Raw genomic sequence first — 23,531 nt, forward strand, 5'->3', positions numbered from 1 at the left:
TTTTCAGTAGGAGGGTGGTGAATCACTGGAATGCATTACCTAGGGAGGTGCTGGAATCTTCTTCCTAAGAGGTTTTTAAGGTCAGGCTTGACAAAGCCCTGGCTGGGATGATTTAGTTGGGGATTGGTCCTGCTTTGAGCAGGGGGTTGGACTAGATGACCTCCTGAGGTCCCTTCCAACCCTGATATTCTATGATACTATTCTATGATCTCTAAGTCACTGGTTCAAATCTGATCTATTTACTGAGCACCATCCATCGTCTGATCCAGCAAAGCAAATGAGTATTCCCATAGACTTCACTGAGGCTATTCACATGCTTAACATTAAGTGGATTATTAAGTGCTTTGTGGATGGGGGTCTGAACAAAGTAGGGTCCTTTGGGGAAAAATAGTATGTGATTATGTAATTAAAGACTGTATCATAACACATACTCAAAAGGATCTGAATTAAGGTTATACAAGCAATCCATCAGATCAGTGAGTTCTGCTTTAGGATATTGACTTCAATGCCATTTAAGCAGGTGCTTAATTGCTACTTAGTTAAAAGCACTTTTCCAGGTATGTTGCTTTCCTATCCCAGGGCTTCAATGCATTGAACTTGCTCAAGTGAGTAAAGTGAGCAGGATTTAGTCCTTCAAGATATTCTTTCATTAGTTAAAAACATAATAGTTGCATCTAGGTTAATAACTCTTACTGTGCAAAATTGTATCCAGTCTACATAGAAGAATGTTAAACATTAGATCCCTATTTATCTTCACAGTTCTAGTTAACAAGTTTAATGTGTTTCACTGTAGAATTTTAATTCTGGAGAATAATTTCTTTTCAAAAAGGAAATCAATATACATCTCTGCACGTCAAAGAGAATGGCTGTCCTTTTAATATTTAAATCTGTAAAGCTGTACAGTCTCACCTCAGAAAGGCATTCAACATCAAAACCACCAACAGAATGCAGAGAAAAGATGGTATCATATGGGGAAAAATATGAACAAGGGTAGTTCAAAGTCTGATGCTACAGTTATGATCTGCTGCCAGTTCTAGTGTATTCTCAGTAATTCATAAAATGCTATTATTAGCAGTGGAGTGTAGAGCAAACCAATATTATTAGAATGTATCTCTGAGACTGGTTCATAACACTGAGCATTACAAAAGCTGATCTCATTGATAAGGCTGACTTCTTTGGAAAAAATTATTCCTTTTCCTTAACTTTATAGGAATACAGGACAATAATTATGCTGCTGATTTAAGTTAAAAGCAGGAAAAGGCAGGAATAAGTCTATGGAAAGAAGATAGGAGTCTGGGCCCTAGATCAACAAGCATTTAAGCATGTGCTTAATTTTAAACATATCTTTTTAAGTCAATGAGACTTAAGCATGTGCAGATGTGTAGGTACCAGAAATGATCAACAAGAGAATAAAATGAAGAAATAGTGGCTCCAATTCAGGAATGTAATTAGCACATTCCTAAATTCATTCATCTTTGTGAATGCACTTGAGCATGTGCTTAAAGTAAAGCATAATTTGAGGTACTATTGATTTAAAGTTAAGCAGGTACTCAAATGGTTTTCTGAACTGGGGCCATAAGTGGTGCTGTGATGAAAGATGGCAGTGTTCCAGAAACAGAATTAGAAAATCGAAAGAGGACAGACAGACAGGAGGGTAAAAGTAGCACACGTGGAAAGAAACAATAGAGTGGACAGGGCTTAAAAGCAAAAACATTTGTTCATCTGTTACTTTTTTTCAAGTACAGTGAGAGTTAGTGTCTATGGATTGACAATATTTGAGAACTAAAGAGTAGATTGCAACATTTTTGTGACATTTGGGATGTTATGAGGTCTTTTGTTTAACAACACCAGTGCTCAGCAGTGAGATCCTGCTGCAACATTGTGTGGAACTCCTCTGTAGATAATGAAATCCTGAAAAAAATGTCAAATTCCCATAAAATATACTTTATTTTTCTATTTAAAAACTGATAATTGTCTTTCTGTTTTAATTATAGGAGTAAAGGTAGGAGAATGGGTTTTGTTTTTGTTTTTTGGCAATATATCAGATCATGAAGAGCAAATAAAATTCAAAAGCAGAGAGGAGGTCAGGCTCAGCTGTCATTTCCTCAGGAATGTATGAAAGAAACACCACAGAGATCCATCGTGCCTGGAAAGGTGCCTGGAATCCTGGTGTTGGTGCTCTTATCATTATCTTGTAAATGACAAAAAAAAAAAGGTGACATGAAGGAGAATGCATCCAACAAGTACAAAGCAGACACAGACCGCTGAAGGACACCAAGTGCTGTAGTTTCACTAATCATGGTATAGCATATTAAGGAACAAAAAAAGTATCCTAGGGAAAGGACAGCAGAAAAATGGCAGCTACTCTCTGAAGTATTAATCTTATGGAAGTATTGGTTCTTTCTGTCTGTCTGTCTTTTCTTTCTTCTACATCTTGAAGCTCAGTTTTAATTTATTCCTCTCTCATTTGCTACATGCTGGATGTTGAGGAGTAGAATTGGACAAACTCATTATGAGTCCATATGAAAATCATGGTTTCAAAAGTTTGACATAACTTCAACATTACTAGATGAGAGTTCTGTTTAGTATGGACTCTGAAATGGGAGTACAGATCAAGGGGGAGAGGGAAAGGAAAAATAAGTTTAATACCTTTGTAGGGCACCCAGGTGAGCCAAGCTAGATTTTAAGGGGTGGTTCTATCCTTACTGCAGACCGCAGGTGTCTCTAATTCGAAAATCATAGTTTGTTTTGTTTTTCAAATTTAATCATCTTCAATTAATCATGGCTTTAAATGAGAGGAAATAAAGGATTTGCAAGATCAGGCTCAGGTCCTGATCCTGCAATGAGCCCCACACAGGTCCTCATTGATTTGAAGTCAATAGGGCTCCTCATTGGATTCAGGGGGACCTGGGACACTCACATGAAGGTCATTGAAAACCCAAAATTTAGTTAGAGGTTTGCAAGGTCTTGAGCTTCTGAAGGGAGGAGAACCATCTCTTATGAAAGCAAATTTTGCAGCCACGTACCAACATTCTCTCCCCAAAACTACAGAGCGATTGAGAAGAAAAGGAATTATAGCTGCTCTTGTTTTCCTTTTTCAGTAAATGATGTACTGCAGAAGCATAAACTTGAAATAGTGAACTAGCAAACAACAAGCCCAGCACAACTTTCTCCTTCAGTACTACAGTAAGGCATATGTATTGCTAGTATTTTCCTTTGATTTCCTTTCGGAGGATACCTGAATTCCTCCAAGTACAAGGTCTTCTCTTTGGGACAAAATAAGTGTTGCTGATCATTGGTGCATGGTAGTAAGATATTCCTTGGACAGTGGCATAATTAACTATGAACTCTGACCTATTGTGCCTGCTCCTTAATTCTGCAGTGGGTTAATCTAAACCTTAGATCTGGACATGCCTGGAGTTTGGGAAGTTCAGAAATGGCTCCACCTGTCACAAGAATAAAGCTGCATTCTGAGCGGGATTTACAACAGGACTGTTGACTTCAGCTATTGTTATTTAAACAGAAAAGTGCTTACTATTTAATGCAGACACAGAACCAACACTTACTTGCTAGCACAAAATCTTAACTTTTCCTACTTCCTCCTAGCCCCCTGCCTTACGTCTTATTCCAATACATTGTAGCAGAGTTTCCTGAAGTGTTTTGTCTTTCTACCCTGTGCTAATGATATATCTGCACATATATTCCTGCATATTAGCCCTCGGGCAATATTAAGGTTAGCTCATTTATCCTACTAGGCGAGGTATGGTTATTATGAAGCTACAGGTTTTTTTAATGCTAAAACTATGCATACATTATAGTTAGTATGCTAAAATAATAACTTCTATTCAGATGGGAAGATAAAACTGCAGCACAGCATAGCTCATGCATAATATCATCCTGCTTGCTTTTTGAATATAGCTTTCAGTTTACATAAAACTACGGGTGAAATCCTGATTTCCCCCAATCGACATTCATAAGAATTTTATAACTGACTAGGGCCAGAATTTCACAACAGGCTTCCTGACAAGAATACAAAAGTTTAGACTCACCAGGATTTGGGAGTAAATTAATCCCTAAAATCTGGCCTAACAAACGGCTGGGAGCTGTGAAGATCACACAAAGAGCAATGACACTGTTTTAATAAGATCAGAGAGTGAATTCCAGTAGCCAGCCCCAGTACGGTCATCTTCATAAAGTTCTCTCTACTGAAGTTTCTGCATAACAAAAGTGGAGAGACCTCTCATATTCTGGGGTGCACCCCAGACCAGTGAGGGGTTGTGTCTTGGCCCGCTCTGTAATTCAGGGTCTCAAAATGCCCTGCTGCGGTAGCTCTCTTGACTGGGTGCTTTCAGCCAACATACAAGCATGCATTGAGTGTCTGTGCGTTAAGCAGCCATTGTTCAGCGCTCTGACTCCAGCAGCCTGCTTGTTACACTACAGCCACACTCTAGCCTCCATCAGTCTTGGTTTCACTTGGCAAGATAGCCCCAACACCCTCAGTCTTGCTTTTTTCTTAAAACCATGTGCTCTGTCATGTCCAACCCTCTCCTGGACCATTCAGAGAGATATTAAGGTTCATTTGTTCTTTTAAAGATGCTTGCCACATTAACTGGCATTAACATTCATTTTAAATCAAAGACAGCACTGGGTTGGTTTATATTTAAAGTAAAACAAGTTTACTAGCAAAAGGAGATGGGATTTTAAGTGAGTTCAAGTATAAAGGATACAGTTAGAAATGGTTACAAGCAAATACAAGTGAAAAACACTTTCCAGAGGCTAAGACAACAAAACAAGTGGCAGTCTTTGTTTAAGGTAGTTTTCTTACCAGTCTAGCTTCCACCAGGATGGTTGACCAACCCCTCTGGTCAGGATCTCCCACAGAGTCCAAAGTGCTTGGTTCTTTTGTTGTCTTAAGTGAAAGATAACTAGGGGTTCTTTGCCCCTCTCTCTTATAGTTCAGTGAACCTTTGAAATGGATTCTTCTGCATGTTACCCCCCAATACTCTCCAAATTAAAGCTCATTCAAGCCACGAGGAAGGCAACATGGAGTCTCCTGGTGAAGGAAGTTCCTTGTTGGTTTCTTCCTTTGCTGGTATTTGCTAAAATACAAACTGATCTGTTTTCTGCAATCTCCTCCCCCTGCTATGATGCTGAATGGTTATCTCTTTCCCTTATTAGCGTGATGGTTTTGTTTACCTTCTATTAAATTGCATTCCAATTGTCTCTTAATGAACCTTGGAAATAACCTTCAAGTGGCAGAACCACATTCCTTTGTCTAGGGTGGGGTGATTTTAGCCCTGCCTGACAGACACACTTTGATAACTTAATTTCCAGGATGTATATAATTTTGAATTTCTCCTCTGTACATACACGACACAATAATATTAATGATCAATATGTTATTAGCTTTCTATTGATATATTACATGACACCTTCTAGCTACAGGTTATGACTTGGCACATTCAGCTGGTCAGGACGGTTGAAACTCACTACCAGATCCAATGAGACCCTTGCCCTCTTGCATTGGGAGGCTCTTAGGATCACAAGACCCCATTGTGGTGTATATGCATGAGCAGGTAGAGTTCGGATCCTTCATTGATGTAGAATCCTTCATTCCAAACATCATGCCTTTGGAAGATTTCAGATCTCAGATTTTTCTGTTAAGGGTGAAAATCACCTCTGTGTGAAGGGCTAGCATAAGGGCTATACATCAGTTAAGTCCCCAAAATAGTACTTAAATTGTGCATAGATTTTGTTCTGTCCCTCCACACAGAAATGAATTTCATCCTAATGTAGAGGAAAAGGAACTGTATTTAAAACAGAGACAGTAAATATTTAGCTAGAGAACATTCAGCTGTAATGAACAGGACTTTTTGTTTTCATGTCAGAACATTTTACTGGGATATAATTTTATGTCATCCAAAAGAAATATATTTTTGGCTGTTATACCTTTGAAGGTTATATGAGCAACACTGACAGACAGACACATTTATTCATTTATGCCTTGTAATAAAATAGAGCTGGGTCCAATCTGGACCCTGCATCAGAACACCTGCAAGCTTTGGTGAAGCTCAGATCTTCATCCAAACTTCATAACTAATGCCTGTCATTATAACCAGCAGAACCATATAATGATATGTCCTTTAAAGCTACTGAAGTATTGTTATCTGAGAATGCAAAAGCTACTGAAGTCTAGTCTAATGCATAAGGTGTCAGACTGGGGAACTATTTTGTGTTCTTGGATTTACTTCTACAAGACACAACAAACTGGAACACCAAATTCAAGCACGTTCCCACTGCCTGACTCTACTACCTGAACCACTGAGGAGAACATCATGGTTTGGGCATGTTTCTAGTAGTAATGGTAACCGAGGTGATGAAGTGTGTCTCCTGCAGTGTGTTAAAGGGTTCCAGTAGAACTATAATTAGAGCAGTTGAAAATATTTTCCCAGAAAATCTAAAGCTGCATGTAATTTTCCTAGTTTGGGGTTTGAATTCAATCTTAAATTTTTAAAGATTCACCCATGATGGAGATCTTGAACATATCAGGTGAACCTGAGTCCTGATTCAAACAAATGAGCACAGTTTGAGAGAACATGCCCAATTTATAATTATGCATCACATCCTTGCAAAATGTTCAGTTGCTATGCCCGTGGTTCTCAATCTTGTGTATTATGTCCCCTTTTTACATACCAGGCACTCCCCCAGAATCCATCTTCCACCTAGCTGGGATCTAGTATGGACCATTCTCCAACCTATCAATATGGGAAGGGCAGAGTGGACCTCTTGGCACCTGTTTGTGGCCTCCATGTTGAAAATTGATGCTGTTTGGTTTTAACTAGAGAGAGCGACCTGAACCAAAAAACTTCATAGAAACAAACCCAAACTTTGGGTCACTTTACACCCAGATTTCAATTTAGGGACTGGATTCTCCCTCTCTGTTGGACTAAACTGAAATATCAGCACTGAGCATTCTCAAACTTTGGGGACTTCTAGCTTGGAAACTTGTAGCTTGAAACATCGCTAGTTTTGACTTGGTGGTTTTGGCTGAGTTTTGCTTTCAGATTTTCAGATAGCTTGGAACACCAGCTTAAAGGGAAACTAAAGAGGGAAACGTCCATGTGAATCAGAAGCGAAGAAAATGTTTGTATAAATCCCTATAAAGGGAAACCACCTTGTTTCTCGCAGCTCTGTGAGGTTGGTTAGCAAACAGAATATAACTGGAATGATTTTCTGTTCTCTAAAGTTCAGCAGCTGGCTTGCCAAAGATAATCCTCTCTCCCAAAGTCACTGGTTGCCAGATCATTTCCAGAGAATGGAGGAAGAGATAAGCAATTGGCTCAGATTAGCAGAAACTGAAGAAGGACATCTTCCAGCTGCTAAAGGTCTAGAATGCAAAGCATCATTTGGAGGCTACTATTAGCCTAACACATCACAGGAAGTAGGAGTGTGACCTTTTTGAATCACTTCTGGTGGACATTCCACTGCCCATTTGAGAGAATACTCTAGATAAGTCAGCTCATCAAGGATTAGATGACATGGTCTGAGAACTTGACTGATGTGATTAAAATATGCCCTCCAAGCAAATTTCCAAGCTGAGAGTGAAATCACATCTCATTTCCTGGCTGGCCTTATATAACTCTCCAGAACCTGTAATGCTGGTAAGCATCTAACAAGAAGCCTTTGGGGATCTTTATTTTTGTTTGTTTGTTTGTAATCAGAAATTCAGAAGTAAGGGAATGGGCTGCTGACTTTTTTTTCCCTTTTTTAACAAAGAATAACATACTCAGAAAGAGCAGTGGCTGTCAAGTTAGAGCGGAAACCACCAAAGAAGCATATGCACATTGCCCAGGGGCCACATGAAAGAAGGAAATCTCAATCCATAGAAAAGGAAGATGTCAGGAGTTGCTTCACCTGGAGGACATCAAGGACAAGGGCTCCACATATTTGTTACTTGGCATCACATCAACCAAAGCAATGTTTGGGTTATTTTTGTTTAAGAGCATAAGAATGGCCATACTGAGTCAGACCAATGGCCTATCTAGCCCAGTATGCTGTCTTCCAACAGTGGATGGGGCCAGATCCTTCAGATGAACAGAGCAGGGCAATTTATTGAGTGATATATTCCCTGTTGTCTAGTCCCAGCTTCTGGTAGTCAGAGGTTTAGGGACACTTAGAGCATGGGGCTACATCCCTGACCATCTTGCCTAATAAGCATTAGTGAACCTACCCTCCACTACCTTATCTAATTCTTTTTTTAACTCAGTACGAAGACATTATTTTTGTGTTTTTTCCATAAGCTGATGTGTAGGAGCCATGTTAAGAGCATACAGTTTACCTATGTTGTGCACCACAGCAGAGGAAAAAATAGTCATTTTTGCCTAAGTGCAGGATGGAAACTATGTAGGTGAGGCCTGTTACGGAATCTGTGCCCATTCATAGTGAGGTGGCTTGTGACTGATACTGTTGTAGGAGCAGCAGTGATCTGTATGCTTTGTATAACCTGTATGTTCAAAAGGTCTGTTACACCTCCCCCCGCCCTTTTTTGTCTCCTCTCCCTCTGTGAAGTGGCTCCCCCCCCCGCCCCGCTCTCCTGGAATGCTTGTGGGATGAATGGGCTGCTAAAGCAGCTAGACGATCAGAAGAGCTCCCAGGTAGACAAGGTGTCTGGGACTCTGATTAGGCAGTGATCACATGACCAATGCATGGACACTGTGCGAGGTGGAATGTGACCAACCAGAAGTGGCCAAGTCATCTCTAGTCGCAGGCCATGAGGAGCAGGTCCTTAAAAGGGGAAGGGGCCACATGCTCAGGAGTGCACTCACAAGATTGTACCTCCTGTGAAGGCCCTTCGCCCAGACTGCCTGGCCAGTGGTTCGCCGCATTGCATTCCATCTTGCCTCGGGAAGACATGCACTTCATCGCACTGTCCATCGCTGCACTGTGGGACACTTACCTTGAAGGATCCTGATATCTCCAGTGCCGGGCCTGTCCTGGGAGTGTGAGAGTGTGAGTGTGACCTCCCCCCCATCTTTTTTTTGAGCTTTGCTATCAGTATAATAAACGTGCTGCTTTCTGCCAAACTCTGGTGGGTCATTAGTCCTCCCTAAGCTTACTAGCTGGCCCAGTTTCAGGTAACAGATACCACTTTGCAAAACTGTTTTTAATGCAGCATCAGAAGGTTTCAGATATTCTAAATTGGGTTAAAGCAAATATAAATAATGGAAATACAAGAACGGAAATTGATACAGGCTTTGCAGTATCTGTAATTTCTGAAGAGATGTGCAATTTGAGAGCCATAATACTATGGGAAATATCAGGCCTGCTGGTGTCACAAATGCACATCTTGCTCTCAAAATAGGTAGTTAATACAGTGACTCATGAGGGCTGGTGAATGTATGCTGCATTCTGCATGTGAAATAGAGAAGAGACTGAGTAATTCATAATCTAGCCGAAAACCATCCTTTATTTTTGACATAGCTTTTTGCACTCAGTTGTTGCTATATCCTGTGTCTCCTAGGTATAGCCCTGCCTAGAGTGATGCCCTATTGTTTGAAATGGGACTACATTAATGCACACTAGGGAACTTTTAGTACATACCAGCAGGGTCCACACAGGCCAATTAGTGCACAACACACTAGCGAGCACTGGAATTTAGACCCCTGTAATGCACCATGTACACAAGCCCTGAAACTAACTGTAAGTATTAGGAACCTTGTATGAGGTCACTCAACCCCCACATAAGCAGTCAGATACCTCCGAGCAGCACAATTATATTTAATGTTCCTTTTCTTCAGTAGTGTTTTGCCTGGGGTTGTTTACCCAAAGCTCTTGGTAACTTTACTCTTTGCAAGGTGGTGGTAGGAAATAAATCAATAGGGACACAGCACATCTGGCTGATAGATAGTTGATGCAAGCAGGCAAATAAAAGTGCTTTCACGTACAGCTTCTACTTTATTTAGTCTCTAGCACTTACACACGTCCACAACAGGTTAGCAGAGCAACCCAAATTAACCCCATGTTAATATTTACCCAAGGTCTTTAGGTCTGTAGACATCCAGTGGCCACCCTTCTGTTTGCAGGGGAATTTGAGAGGTGTCCAAGAAATGTCCGAGTTCCAAGTGTCCACCGTGTCTTCCTCTTTTTACACCCAATTTGTTAGTATTACATAGCTTGTTCATCAAACACGAACAAACAAACAAAAATGCTGAGCAGAAGTTAAATGTGGAGTTTTCCAGCCTGTTAGGCAGGGAATTTTCCACCAGCTATCGAGCTGTATTTCACATAGCAATAGTTAACTATAGTTGACTATAACAGGATTCAAAAAAGAACTAGATAAGTTCATGGAGGATAGGTCCATCAATGGTTATCAGCTAGAATGGGCACAGATGCAAAACAATGCTCTGAAGTGTCCCTAGTTGCCAGAAGCTGGGAATGGGGAACAGGGGTGGATCCCTTGATGATTACCTGTTCTGTTCATTCCTTCAGGGGTATCTGGTATTGGCCACTGTCGACAGACAGGATACTGGGCTAGATGGACCATTAGTCTGACCCAGTATGGACGTCCTTATGTTCTTATTGCCAGACTTCCTATCTTGCACAACTGCATGCTTCAGCAAAAAGCTCAAAACAGGAGGGCATAGGGTTTACTCGTCATGGTCATTCAGAGCTCCTGGTCTGTTAGTTGTGCTAAGGTTTCAAAAAGGCCCCCATTTAGCTGCTTTTAGCAATAAGCATAACACTTGGTATTCCAGATGCGGACACTGATAAAGGCATGATACTAGGCTCTGGGTATCAAAAATCTCCCCCTGCCTACAGTGTTGTTGTTCAGGGTTTGAAAACTCTAGGAGCATGGTTTTGATAGGTAATCTTCTGTAAATTTGTTCATGCCTTTGTCCAGCTTTGATTTTTTTGTCCTTTCTTGTTGTGGTAAAGGTGAATTTGAAATTATATTTTATTAAATTAAAAACTATTTAACAGTTCATTAATACACTTAAATAATACATTTTAAAACAAAGAAAAATCATAATTTCTTTTGAAGTTCTGAATCTTAAAAAGATTCTCATCAAAGCAAATCTTTATGAGTTGAGATCTCCTTATCTTTCCATTTATTGCATTCAGATTTTCTCCCAACCAAGTCTAACATTTGAGTTAAACTGAGCGAGAACATGTCTGGTGGGTTATTTAAAATATTTGAGGTTAACTTTGATCCTAGTCCCTTTCACAATGAATTCTCCCTCTAGTTCTGTGATGAAGGCTGCTGTGCAGGCTTTGTATGAAATAATATTTCATAATGGAATTTCAGTTGACCAGACTTGGTGACACAGCATGGCTTATTTTATCTTACAAGCATAATATGATGATTTTCTTAAGAACTTTGGAGACTAAAACGTTAATTCTTATCCTGTGGAGAGTCTTGTCTTTCCCTGAAATAAATCACTGGAGGTAACTAGAAAAAGATAAGTGTAAATCAATTGTGTGTATATAAGGTTACTACTTTGGCCCAAAAACTGGGCAGGAGCACAAAACCGAGGTATTGTATAGTGTGGGAGGAAGGTTTGGAGGGTAAGACTCCTCTTTCCCCCCCCCCCCCCAGTTTCTTTTTGTCAAAAAACCAAAACAAATAAAAGCAACCCACCTCGCACTCACAAAGCTGAAAACTGAACAATTCCAGCCAAAACACCAAATATTTCAGTTTTCAGGCTTCAGTTGCCAAAAGCAAAACTAAATAAGGTGGGTTTTTTTTAATGGAAGCCCAAATTGTTTAAATCAAAAATTTTCATGGGAACAAAACACATTTCCCAGCAAACTCTGGTCTCAGACGCTGATGTGATTACACCTGGGGGAGGGGAGAGGCGCTGAGTTCTTAGTAGTGACTTTACATATGCAGTGAGTACTATGTGGGGAATACTTACTATGCTATTTAGGGTTTATTGCTACTACTATCGGTTATATTTTGACCCTAAAATGTAAAATGTATATGTATGTAGCCTACTAGAATTGTCTAGGGTAGTCTCCCTGACTGATATGTGATTCACATTAGCTATGAGAATAGCAGATGTCTTTTTACATGTTGTGCATCCTGTTTTGTATATTGTCTTAGTCTGTGTGATGTTTAATAGATGTTTGTTTGTTTATGTGGAATTACATTTGTTTGAGTACTATCTCTGTATGTTTGCTGGGGTAAGCATAGGAATAAATTAACATTTTTAAAAAAGGTGTTTGTTTCTCCTTTGCTGATATGGAAGATGTGCTGTCAGGTCCTGTTTTTCCCTGTATCAGCTTGAATTCACTAGTACTTAAATCTATTTAAACAATGACATCTCTCATAGGGAACAGTGAGAACTCTACCCTGTTGGTCTGTTAAATGCCTCTCAGTCTACCTATAGAATCCATTTTTTTCTGTTTATTTTCTTTGATCAGTCTTCCATCTGGGCCTGATTCAATTTCCATGGAAGTCAATGAAATGATACCCATTTACTTTAATGGGAGTTGCATCAGGTTCTACATAGGGCCACATTCTCCTGTAATCATACATGTGAAAGCCCACTGAACTTGTTGGGTTGTATGGATGTCAATGGGAGCAGTATTAGGCTCATTAATCCCATCCTAATATAGCTAGGGGCTCTTTTGGAAAGCAGGGATGTTACCCAAGTTTGGAAGTTAAAGATATTTGTACCCTGATCTAATGCCCATTAAATTCATCTGGGCACTAAAGGATATTACCGTAATTTTTGAGTTAACAGTTACAAGAGCATTTGATGACTGTCACTCTTCAGATCATAGGCTAGCAAACTGAACAGGTAACTTAATGTTGAGATTTTGTGTATCCATGGGCTAACTTTATTAAGTGCCTGATACACTGCAGCTGGATGTAAATGGTTCGACATTACTAGAGCCCTTTGTGGCAGGGCTCCAGGGAAGTCTTGGAGGTATGTGTTCTGCAGCACTTTGCAATGATAAAAGAGGAACCCAAGTGGTATATAAAGAGGGCAGTATTGGAGAGGGCAGTGCAAGCTGACCTTGTTGGGGAGGCAGACACATTTCATACTTGCACCTGACCTTTCTCTTCCCCTCTTGGTAGGAAACTGTACACTGGAATATTTTCATTGGAGGTGCTGCTCAAGCTTGTTTTTTAAACTGAACATGCATAGAGAAATGGCAGAAGCTCAGGGTGAAAACATTTCTCAGGCTGTGCAAAAATAGACACTCCAGGATGCTGTTATGTCTGAGACATCAGAGGATAAGAGCTACAGTTTAGATTCTTTAGCAGGAGAACCCAGCCAACTAGAGAAAAATTAAGCAGAACAAATAGGACCACTTCATGTTTCTTCCCATAACATGACCTTGTCCCCCACTTCCATCTGACTCCGGGAAGTGATGACTTACCATTATCATTGCTGCTAACTGTTCAGCCAGGTTATGTATTTGTATAACAATACTAAATTCTATAGCAACTTCAATCTCAAACTAATTTGCAAACAAAGCACAGACAAGAAGCAGCACATTGCCTTCAAATCCCTTAACTTTTAGTAAAGCTGTACTTTGAGATTACCTCTCTGGGGATCTGTGTTACCCAAGGGAAGCAGAGAATTAAAAAAAATAAACAGACTTAGTTTAGCATGGCACCATAGAATGTTTCTGCTGCAAAGGACATTTTAGAGTTGATTTAGTGTAGTTTGGGGATAAAACATTCAATAAAATATACATCTGAACTGTCTTTATCTTTTGGCAGTTCAGATAACAGACTGTTTCTCCTGATATTGTTTTGGCATCCATTTATATTCTGTCCTTTTTGAGGGGGTTTTCTGGCAATCTATAACTTCTAGTCTGTCACTTGCTCTTTGTTTTTGGTTTAATCAATCCTCTGAATTTAAGTTTATTTCAATCTGTTTTGTCATTTGATGAAGGGGATGTGGCAGTTTGTTTTAGAGGACAAAGATGTTTAAGGGGATGTGGTCATAAGATGAGATCCAAGGCGTGTTGGAGTCTTTGTATTGACTTTGATGGACTTTGGATCAGTCCCACAGTCTGCAGGATTCTAATGGTGGTAAGTATGTGTAGTCTGGCTTCGAGGGGGTTGGCAGGAAATGATGGTCTTTTCCTTCTGTCCTGATGGCAAAGATGCTTCTGTTTTTCCAACCCTGTTTCTAGACATCTCTAGATTATTAGCTCTTTCTGATAGTTACAAGGCTTGGGATAAAGACACTAAAGACAAGCAGAAGCATCAGCAGAAGAAGCAGATATCACTTCCAGTCAATTCCCACACCATAACCGGTTTGTCAATTGTTTTTTTATCATTATGGTGCTATGCACACTTGCATGCTTTAAATTGGACTGAAGCAATCTGGATTTATCTGCTTTGTAGGGGTAATCAGGTGACAAGGAATTGTAATTGAGGACAGATTACTTTAGATCTCAAAATCATTATTCACCTTCATAAATATAGTGAGCCATTCAATCCAAGAAGGAATATTTTCATTTTAATTAATTGTGTGAATATGGCAATAACTTTTCTTTTAACCTCTTTTCCCTAATTAAAGATTGTGGCTTTATGGTAGAGAGGATAGATGAAGAAATGCAAACAGTGTGTAATGAAGCTCAGCAAAGACAAAAATACTGTAATTATTGCTGCAAAAGAGCATTTCTCTTTCAGGTTTCTTCTTCATTTGGATTTTGAGATTATTATATGCTCTAGAAGAGATTATGCATTTCATTTCATTTGTAAAGGATTCTCTGTCACTGGCAGTTTTAAAATCAAGATTGGATGTGTTTTTAAAATTCAAACAGGAATTTTTGGGGGGAAGTTCTATGTAAGAGGTTAGACTAGATGAAAACAGGTGTCCTTTCTGGCCTAAGAATCTATGAATCATTTTAAGTCCTGGTGCTGAAGCAAAAATTGTTCTGGTTCCATTCTAATGTATTAAACTATCAATTTATACTGTATATTTTACATCATTAATTAGTTTAGAGAATTTCAAAGAACAAAAGTGAGTATCATCCTCTGTATATAGTATGAGTTTACCTGCAAACAAAAAAGCATGTTACTGTACCTGTAGAAAGTTTGGTACCCTGTAATGTTTGGCTTGCTTGTGTGGATATAACCCATAAACTACTATCCCTAAGAAAACTATTTTTGGTCACAGAGATAGGAAGGGTAGAACAGATTTTACTGGATATTTGCTCAGCATCTAAAAAGAATTTTATTTCACAGAGTAATAATAATTTCTGTAGGTTCTAACTCCAATACATTCAGATACATTTATTTGTAATAACTCTGTAGTGACTCCCAAAAATGTTGCAGGTGGCATTAAAAAAAACTAGAGTAAATCTTAAAATGAATGGTCCAGTTCCTCATTTGGTGTAGTTTCAATGCTGATTTATGCCATTTGGGAATCTGACACCATACATGCACACCCTAGTGCTTTAGCAGGTTCTAGCCAATATGTAGCAGAGGTGAAATCTTGGCTCCATTTAAGTCAGTGGGAAAGCTTTCACAACCCAGCCCTTACACAGGTCCTGCTGATGTGGATCTTCATGCAGGGGAGTAAGGGGCTGCTCATGAATCCTTACTCTCCAGTTTAGGCTCTGTGCCAACAGCATTGTGCAGATAATCAGATTAATTTATTTTGGATTCTCATTTTAAGATAATTTTTATAACCTTGTGGACAGTTTGCAAGTGAGTTAATATAATATCATTGGTAATTTACTTCATATTGTAATTATTAATTCTAAGACCTATGAATACTTGGCAGGACATACTGTTGTGATTAAGAAATTTTACTTTTGATTAATAATCCACAAATAGAATTTTCTTCCCAAGGTCAAGGAAGAAAATGATTAATGTCTCTTTGGACATTATTCAAAGAATTTCCCCATATCACCTGTAACAGTAAAATAGAATTTAAAGGGACAGATCCTAAGTTGGTGTAAGTAGGTACAGATCCTTTGAAGTTAGTCAAACTATGAATTACTGCATTCATTACTTTATTTACAGCTGTGTATCTTGCTTCTTATAAATCATCCCATTACAAGAAGATTGTGGGTAGAATCCTGGCCCCACTGAAGCTGGTGACAGGACTCCCGCTGAATTCAGTGAGGGCAGCATTCCACTGAAGACACCTTTACAATTTCACCCTCTCTTTAATAATTTGCTTCTTGGCAACAAATAGTTTCTTATATTTCCCTTTTTTTTAATGTTCTCCTACCACACCGAGTTTCCCTTTCTTTGTGCAGATTATAGCTGAAAGTCCAATGCTAACCATTTTCCTCCTTCCTCTGGTTATTGTCTTATCAGGGAGTGCAAATAGCATAGCAGCTGTATTTTCACTCAATGGAAAGTGACATGTCGTTGATTAGGATTTATTGCTAATGTGCTTTGATGAATGTTTGGAAGGCTGATATTGTTTTACTTTTTCATTTTTGGACACTTTCTATTTTGGTTTTATCACTGCCGTTTCCCTTACTGTCTGGATCCAATGTGTGATGTTAATAATGTGTCAGTCTCAGAAATTCAGAGGAAAAACTATACTTTTCCTGAAAACCAGTTAGGAAAAAATGATTTATAACACTTTACAATATGCAATTACATTTTTATTGAATTGTTAGTTATCTATGGAAAAATAATGTAAGATGTTCTAATTTCTCTTGTTTCAAATTGTTTAACATGGAATTATAAATTAGAGAGGGAAGAAAGCCCAATTAGGTCATCCAGCTTGTCTCCCTATAAAAGTAGAAAAGTAGAAAAGTTCCTGATTTCTAGTACTTTTTCTAGTCTAGTTTAAAGTTTCCCAAGTGTTTGGGCTTTGGAAAATTGTCACAGCCTAATGCATTTCACTGTGTAGAAGATTATATAGATAGTCAACATAAATTATTCTTTAATTAATTTCATCCTATCATTTATATCAAATTTTACCTCTGTGCACCACATAATTCATCGTCCTTCTTGGGGCTCCATGCATCCTTGTCTTGCACCTGGTGTAGTTATTTACATCAGTCAAAACAAGGAGATTTGGAAGTGCTTTACACTCACTTTGCGCTGATGTGTAAATGACTACGCAAAGTGCAGTGCAATGATGAATTGAACCAGTGGGCGTATGCCCTTCAAATATATGTAGACTGAGGTGATGTCTCTTCTTGGCTTAGCCAAGCTATACCTCTTTATCTTTTTTAGGCCCTAATTTAGCAAAGCACTTAAGCAGATGCTTAAATCTGAATGTGTAGTAGTCTGATTGGCTATTGATTTCAATGGGACTTAGTTTTCCTCCATAAGTAAGTCCTTCAAACCTTCCACCATTTTTGTTGCTCTTCTCTTTATTCTTTCCAATTATTCAGCCTCTCTTGGTAACATGGTGCTTAGAACGGAATGTAGTATTCCAGGCACTGACATATCTGCACAGAGATGTATTGGTTCCCTATTCACATGTTATCCTTTGTATATGTAACCCAAACTGCTGCTAGCCTTTTGCAGCTAAATCACATTGTCGGCTAATGTCTAACCGGCTGTCCATTATCACTAGCTGGTCTCTTTCCATATTACTTTTTCTCAGGTTTCTCCCTTGTATTGAGTATGCATGTTCAGAATTTGCTTTCACCATCTGTATTAGCTTGCATGTGTCCAAATTAGATCTTATTTTTCTTTCCCTGATTCTTTGTTAAATCACTTGGTGGTGGCAGCATACCCTCCAAGGGCAAAGAGTTTGTGCCTTGGGGAAGTTTAACCTAAGCTGGTAGAAATAAGCATGCAGGTCCCCACATCTATACCCTAGAGTTTAGAGTGGGGAGAGAACCCTGAAAGCATATTACTAGAGGTGAGCTTGAATCACAACCCCAGATCCAAATGTCTCTGAACTGGATAGAGCTACAGTTATCTAGGAACTAAACTTTTCTGCTCAAGCCCATCTTTTCATAGTAATAATGTTAATAGAATATTTGGGTCACATTGTAGTGTGGATAAAACTCTCTCTTCAGAGAAGGTCCCGTCATTTGCAAAGTCTGCAATTAAAAACCTTGATCAGCCACATATTATAAAAATATCTCTCTGGATTGGGCTTCATGGTGTAAATCCAATTTCTGATTTCAACAGTTGTTCATACTTGTTTCCAGTATTGTTCCTCAGTGTAGGGGTCACTTGCAGAGTTTTAATGTATGGTGACCTCATTCATATGACATCCCTTTCTTATAATGACTACAAGCTTCTCTTCAAATTCTAAACCAAAAGCTTTATAGAGATGGATAAATCTAAATAAGGTGAGATTGACTGCATCACAGTTACTATTGCTAGTATAAGAAATTACTGGGAAGTCCATTCTATATTTGTAAGTCAAAGAATGACACATAGATACAAACGTGTGAAAATAAAGAATAGTATGGTACACGTGCAAACATAACACTTGTCAGGTAAGGTATTTTATCTGGATGGAAAATTGTGCACAGAGAGAGAGAGAGCCCAGCCAGAGTCATATGTGCCAATATGAATCTTCAGAAGAGTTGAACAACACACAACTGGTTATGAGAGGAAATGGCTTTTCTACCATGGTGGTACAAAATCACCTCAAAAATGTCACCCTTGAAGAATGAAATGCCAATGGGCAGAATTACATTGACAATAAATATGCAGCATTGAACACAAGATATAAAATATACACTTTATAATCAGGGCTGGTTGAAAATTCTGTCACTGTGTTGCAATTAATGTTTTTTGTTTGTTTTTATTGCAAAACCTGAGATATCTTGACTCTGAAATGCCACCATGGCACCTCATGAGAGCTCTAGTTCAAATGAATGGGCAACCATAACTCGTTTTCAGAAGTTTGAGTCAAATCAGTGCTCTTCAATAGAACGACATACCACCAAGCAACCGTAACGCTATATTAACATAGCTTTTTGCTCTTGTATTTCCTAGTGGTTTTTTTAATAGGAAAAGATATATTGTTGGTAGGAGTTAGTAGTCATGTAGGCAGTTGTACATATCCTTTCCTACAATTTGCATACTGAGCTGAATCATTCTGCAGCTAGCAAGGCTCATGTCAAGGTGTACCTTGTTTTCCAGAATTGCCCAGAATCTACTCTTTGGCAACTCTGGCAGTGCACATATTTCTTATTCCTCAGCGGTCAAGGTACCTGTTCTGTCCGTTCCAAACCTCTGCACTAAGGGTTTTTGGAAATACCACAGTAATTTGCCCTGAGCTCAGGAAGTGACCACTTGCCTCCACTCCCTGGAGGTAGTAAAATACAGATTTTCTCAAACCACCAGTCCAAGGCTTGTTTGTCACCCGTTCTCATTACCCAACCTCTCTGCAGAAGCATCCCCTCTTCCCATTCCTGACCCCCATTGCCCTCCCACATACAAAGTCCTGTGTCTCCTTGTCTATCTGATATAACACAAATTTTGGCTAGATCGGCTGCTGACTATTCTGCTGTGTTCACAGTAAACCTCCCCATAAAATAAAAACATGTTCTATTATAGCAGACACAACTTGTAGGAAGCAAGACGAGTTATTAAATATTTATTATACATGTATACAAGGATTCAGATTGGAAACATCAGTGTTGGCATGTTCACCATAGGCGTTGGTGTTGGCACATTCCCGCAAACTATGCACACAAGCATAAAGCGGCTGCATAGATACCTTCTGAGATTTTTTTTTCTATATTGGTATATGCACACTATGATCATTCCAGAATGTACATCTATGCAAGCGAAGAAGTGAACATGTTCTTAAATACCATTCACACTTTGGATCCCCCAAAGATTTAGTGGGAATCATAAACTTCCTGGGGTAAAAAATGACCAAGACCATTTTGACCCACATCATAGCAGTAGTTTGATCTCTAGTTCTGTGGAAAAATGAAACATTTTAAAAAAAAAAGTGCCTCCAGAACCTTCTTGGAAAAAAAGGCTATTTTTTCAGGGTTTATATCTCTGGAACCCCTGGCTCAAATGGTCTGTAGCCCCAAACCCCTCAGCTCTTATTATCCCACTCCATTGGCCTCTAATCCGGCTTATTTCACAGCAAGCGTTCACATGTCTAATTCCACGTTCCCCTCCCCCCCCACCAAAGACTTTGATAAGATTCCGTCCACAAGAAAATTGCCCCCCCCCCATGACTCTCAAATTGCAGCAACCTCCATCTACTCAGTCCAAAACTCCTGTTGTCTTAGGTAGGGGGGCTTGTGACTAATTTATCCTTAGTTAGTTAATTGAAGGGTGAGTTCAGAGACATCAATCTCAATGAGCTCTGTGATTTATCCAGTCATTAGTATCCCCTTAAATTAACAGTATAAGGCATCAGAAGGAAGCATTTTGGGGAGGCTGGTAACTTAAGAACCCCTTGGTCAAATGTCCCCAAATTTGGATCACTAATGCTACCTTGCACCCCCTTGAGGCATGTAAAACTTCAAAGCAATCCAAATAACTGTTTGGGTTTTAGAGCACTTACAATAGTTTGGGCTTTAAAGCATATAAAATGGTGGGAAAGGAAATCCTCTAGCTGTTTTTCTGTATTGGCACATGCACACTGTAAAAATGTACATTTTCTTAAATACTATTCTCAGTTTAGCTCTCCCAAAGATTTAGTGGATGCTGTTCACAATCTTGTTGAAAACTCCACAAATTGAGGCAATTTTGACCTGCATCACATCCGTAGTTTGATCTCTAACTCAGTGGAAAAAAAAACAACAACCCACCATCTAGAAACCTTTTGAAAAATGTCTTTTTTTAGGGTGTATATTTCCCCCAAACCCTAGAACAAGTGATTCAAAATTTGGATCACTAATGCTACACCTCAGCCTCCTAAGATGCACCAAATTTGAAAGGTCTCCAACAAAACATATCAACATTTCTAAGTCCTCTAAAATTGATATTTTAAAAAGAAGTCATGATGCAACCTTGGGGCATGGCTACACTTGCAGATGTAGTGCGCTTTGAGTTAAACCCGCCTTCGGAGAGCTCAGTAGGGAAAGCGCTGCCGTCTGTCCACACTGACAGCTGCAAGCGCACTGGCGTGGCCACATTTGCTGCACTTGCAGCAGCATTGGGAGTGGTGCATGATGGGCAGCTATCCCACAGAGCACCTCTTCCCATTCTGGCACTCTGGCCTGTGGGAAGGGGGCAGAGAGTGCAGGGCATTCTGGGTCCTGTCCCAACACCCCGTGATGCATCGTTTCACAACCCAGCAATCCCTGTGCTTCCGTCCACATTTGGTGCCATCTTTCAAAGTTTTTTGTACTTTATGCTCTGACTTCCCTTTTAGTCTGCAGGAATGGAGCTCGAACTGCTGAGGAATATGCTGACGAATCTCACCAGCACGTCACATTTGGCAGTCAAGTTACTCCTTAAAATCCAAACTGACAGCGAGGACTCTGATGATGATATTGACTCGAGTAACGCATGTGACACAAGATTGCTTGTGGCATTCTCAGACATGCTCATCACCATGGAACGCCACTTTTGGGCTCTGGAAACAAGCACTGAGTGATGGGATCACATTGTCATGCAAGTCTGGGATGACAAGCAGTGCTGCAGAAATTTCGGATGAGAAAAGCCACTTTCATGGGACTGTGTGATGAACTCGCCCCAGCCCTGTGGCACAAGGACATGAGATTGAGAGCTGCCCTGATGGTGGAGAAGCGGGTGGCTATTGCAATCTGGAAGCTGGCAACTCCAGACAGCTACCGATCGGTCGCTAATCAGTTTGGAGTGGGAAAGTCGACCATTGGAATCGTGTTCATGCAAGTTCGCAGGGCCATTAATCTCACCCTGCTCAGAAGAACTGTGACTCTGGGTAAAGTGAATGACATTGTGGCTGGCTTTGCACAAATAGGTTTCCGTAACTGCGGAGGGGCAATAGATGGCACTCATATTCCAGTTTTGGCACCAGCCCACCTTGCCTCCGAGTATGTTAATTGGAAGGGCTATTTCTCTATGGTTCTCCAGGCGCTTGTGGATCACCGTGGGTGATCCATTGACATTAACACAGGCTGGCCCGGAAAGGTGCATGATGCACGCATCTTTCGGAACACTGGCCTGTTCAGGAAGCTGCAAGCCAGGACTTTTTTCCCAGACCAAAAGAGCACCGTAGGGGAAGTCGAAATGCCCATTGTGATCCTTGGAGACCCAGCTTACCCTTTAATGCTGTGGCTCATGAAACTCTGGACAGGGAGCCTTGACAGCAGCAAGAAGTGGTTCAACAACAGGCTGAGCTGGTGCAGAATGATTGTGGAGTGTGCTTTTGGCCATTTAAAGGGCCACTGGTGCTCTCTGTATGGGAAGCTGGACCTGGCCAATGACAACATCCCTGTGGTTATATCTGCATGCTGTACCCTCCATAACATTTGTGAAAGGAAGGGTGAAAGATTCACTCAGTCATGGAACTTGGAGGTTCAACACCTGGAGGCTGCATCTGAACAGCCAGAGAGCAGGGCTATTAGAGGGGCCCAGTGCAGGGCTGCAAGGATTAGGGATGCCTTGAGGGAGCAATCTGAGGCTGAAAGCCACCAGTAATGTCTAGTGCCCTGCACGGGAGTGAAGTGCAGTGTTTCAAATGTTCGTAGGAATCTGTGTTTGCTACAATGACTTGCAGTGGCTGTTGCTTTCCTGGGCTAAGGTATCTTTTACTTTATGCAATAATAAAGAATGTTTTCAAAGCCAAAAATCCATTTATTGAAAAGAAACACAACTGCTTGGGAAACAGAAAGGGAAAGGGGATGGGGTACAATCACAGATTTGCATATGTCCTATTATCATACTCAGCCTTCCTGTTGGGAGAGCTGTGCAATGAGTGCTGCACTTCAGGATGGCTATACTGCATGATGATGGGGGTTGAGTGCAGTGGGTAAGGGTCATAGTTTGCAGGGCTGGGTGGTGAAGCTACAGGTGTTGGATGCAGCTGGTGGCGATAAGAACCCGGATGTTGGGGAAAGTGGGTTAGAGGTGACATGGAGGCACAAGGGAAAGAGTTTTGGGACAAGGGCTGTGGGCGGGGGCGGGGGGAAGGGGATGTAATAGTGCTCCGCCTGCATGGCTACGAGCACCTGGATTGAGTTTGCTTGGCACTCTATGATGCTTATCAGCCGATCCATGCTTTGCGGCCAGAGCTCCGCGCTTTTATGCCGGCGCTCCTCACTCTGCTGGCAGATCCTCCTTTCATTGTCCCTCCACTCCTGCACTTTTAGATTCTCGTTTAGGGACTGCTGCATGACTTCTTATTTGCTTCTATGTGGCCTCTTCCTAATTCTTTGGAGTCTTTCGGCTGGTGATAACACGGACGGTTGAGATCTCAAGGTTGCATCTGTAAAGGCAAAATGCAACATTTAACAGAGGCAGCATTGTTCATACCAGATAGAGCAAGGATTTTCCCCATACTTAAAGGCAAGCACAGTCTACACAATAGCATAATTTTCCCTTCCCAAAGTAAGCACACACAACCCATGGGAGCCTTAAAATGGTGAGTAAGCACAGGGTAAAGGGGGATTGATTGTTTCATGGCTCTACTGTCCTCTGACTTTTTTGTCCCTTGGGGAGAGCCAAC

Source organism: Lepidochelys olivacea (assembly GCF_965140295.1).
Source record: "Lepidochelys olivacea isolate rLepOli2 genome assembly, chromosome: 8".
NCBI lineage: Eukaryota > Metazoa > Chordata > Testudines > Cheloniidae > Lepidochelys > Lepidochelys olivacea.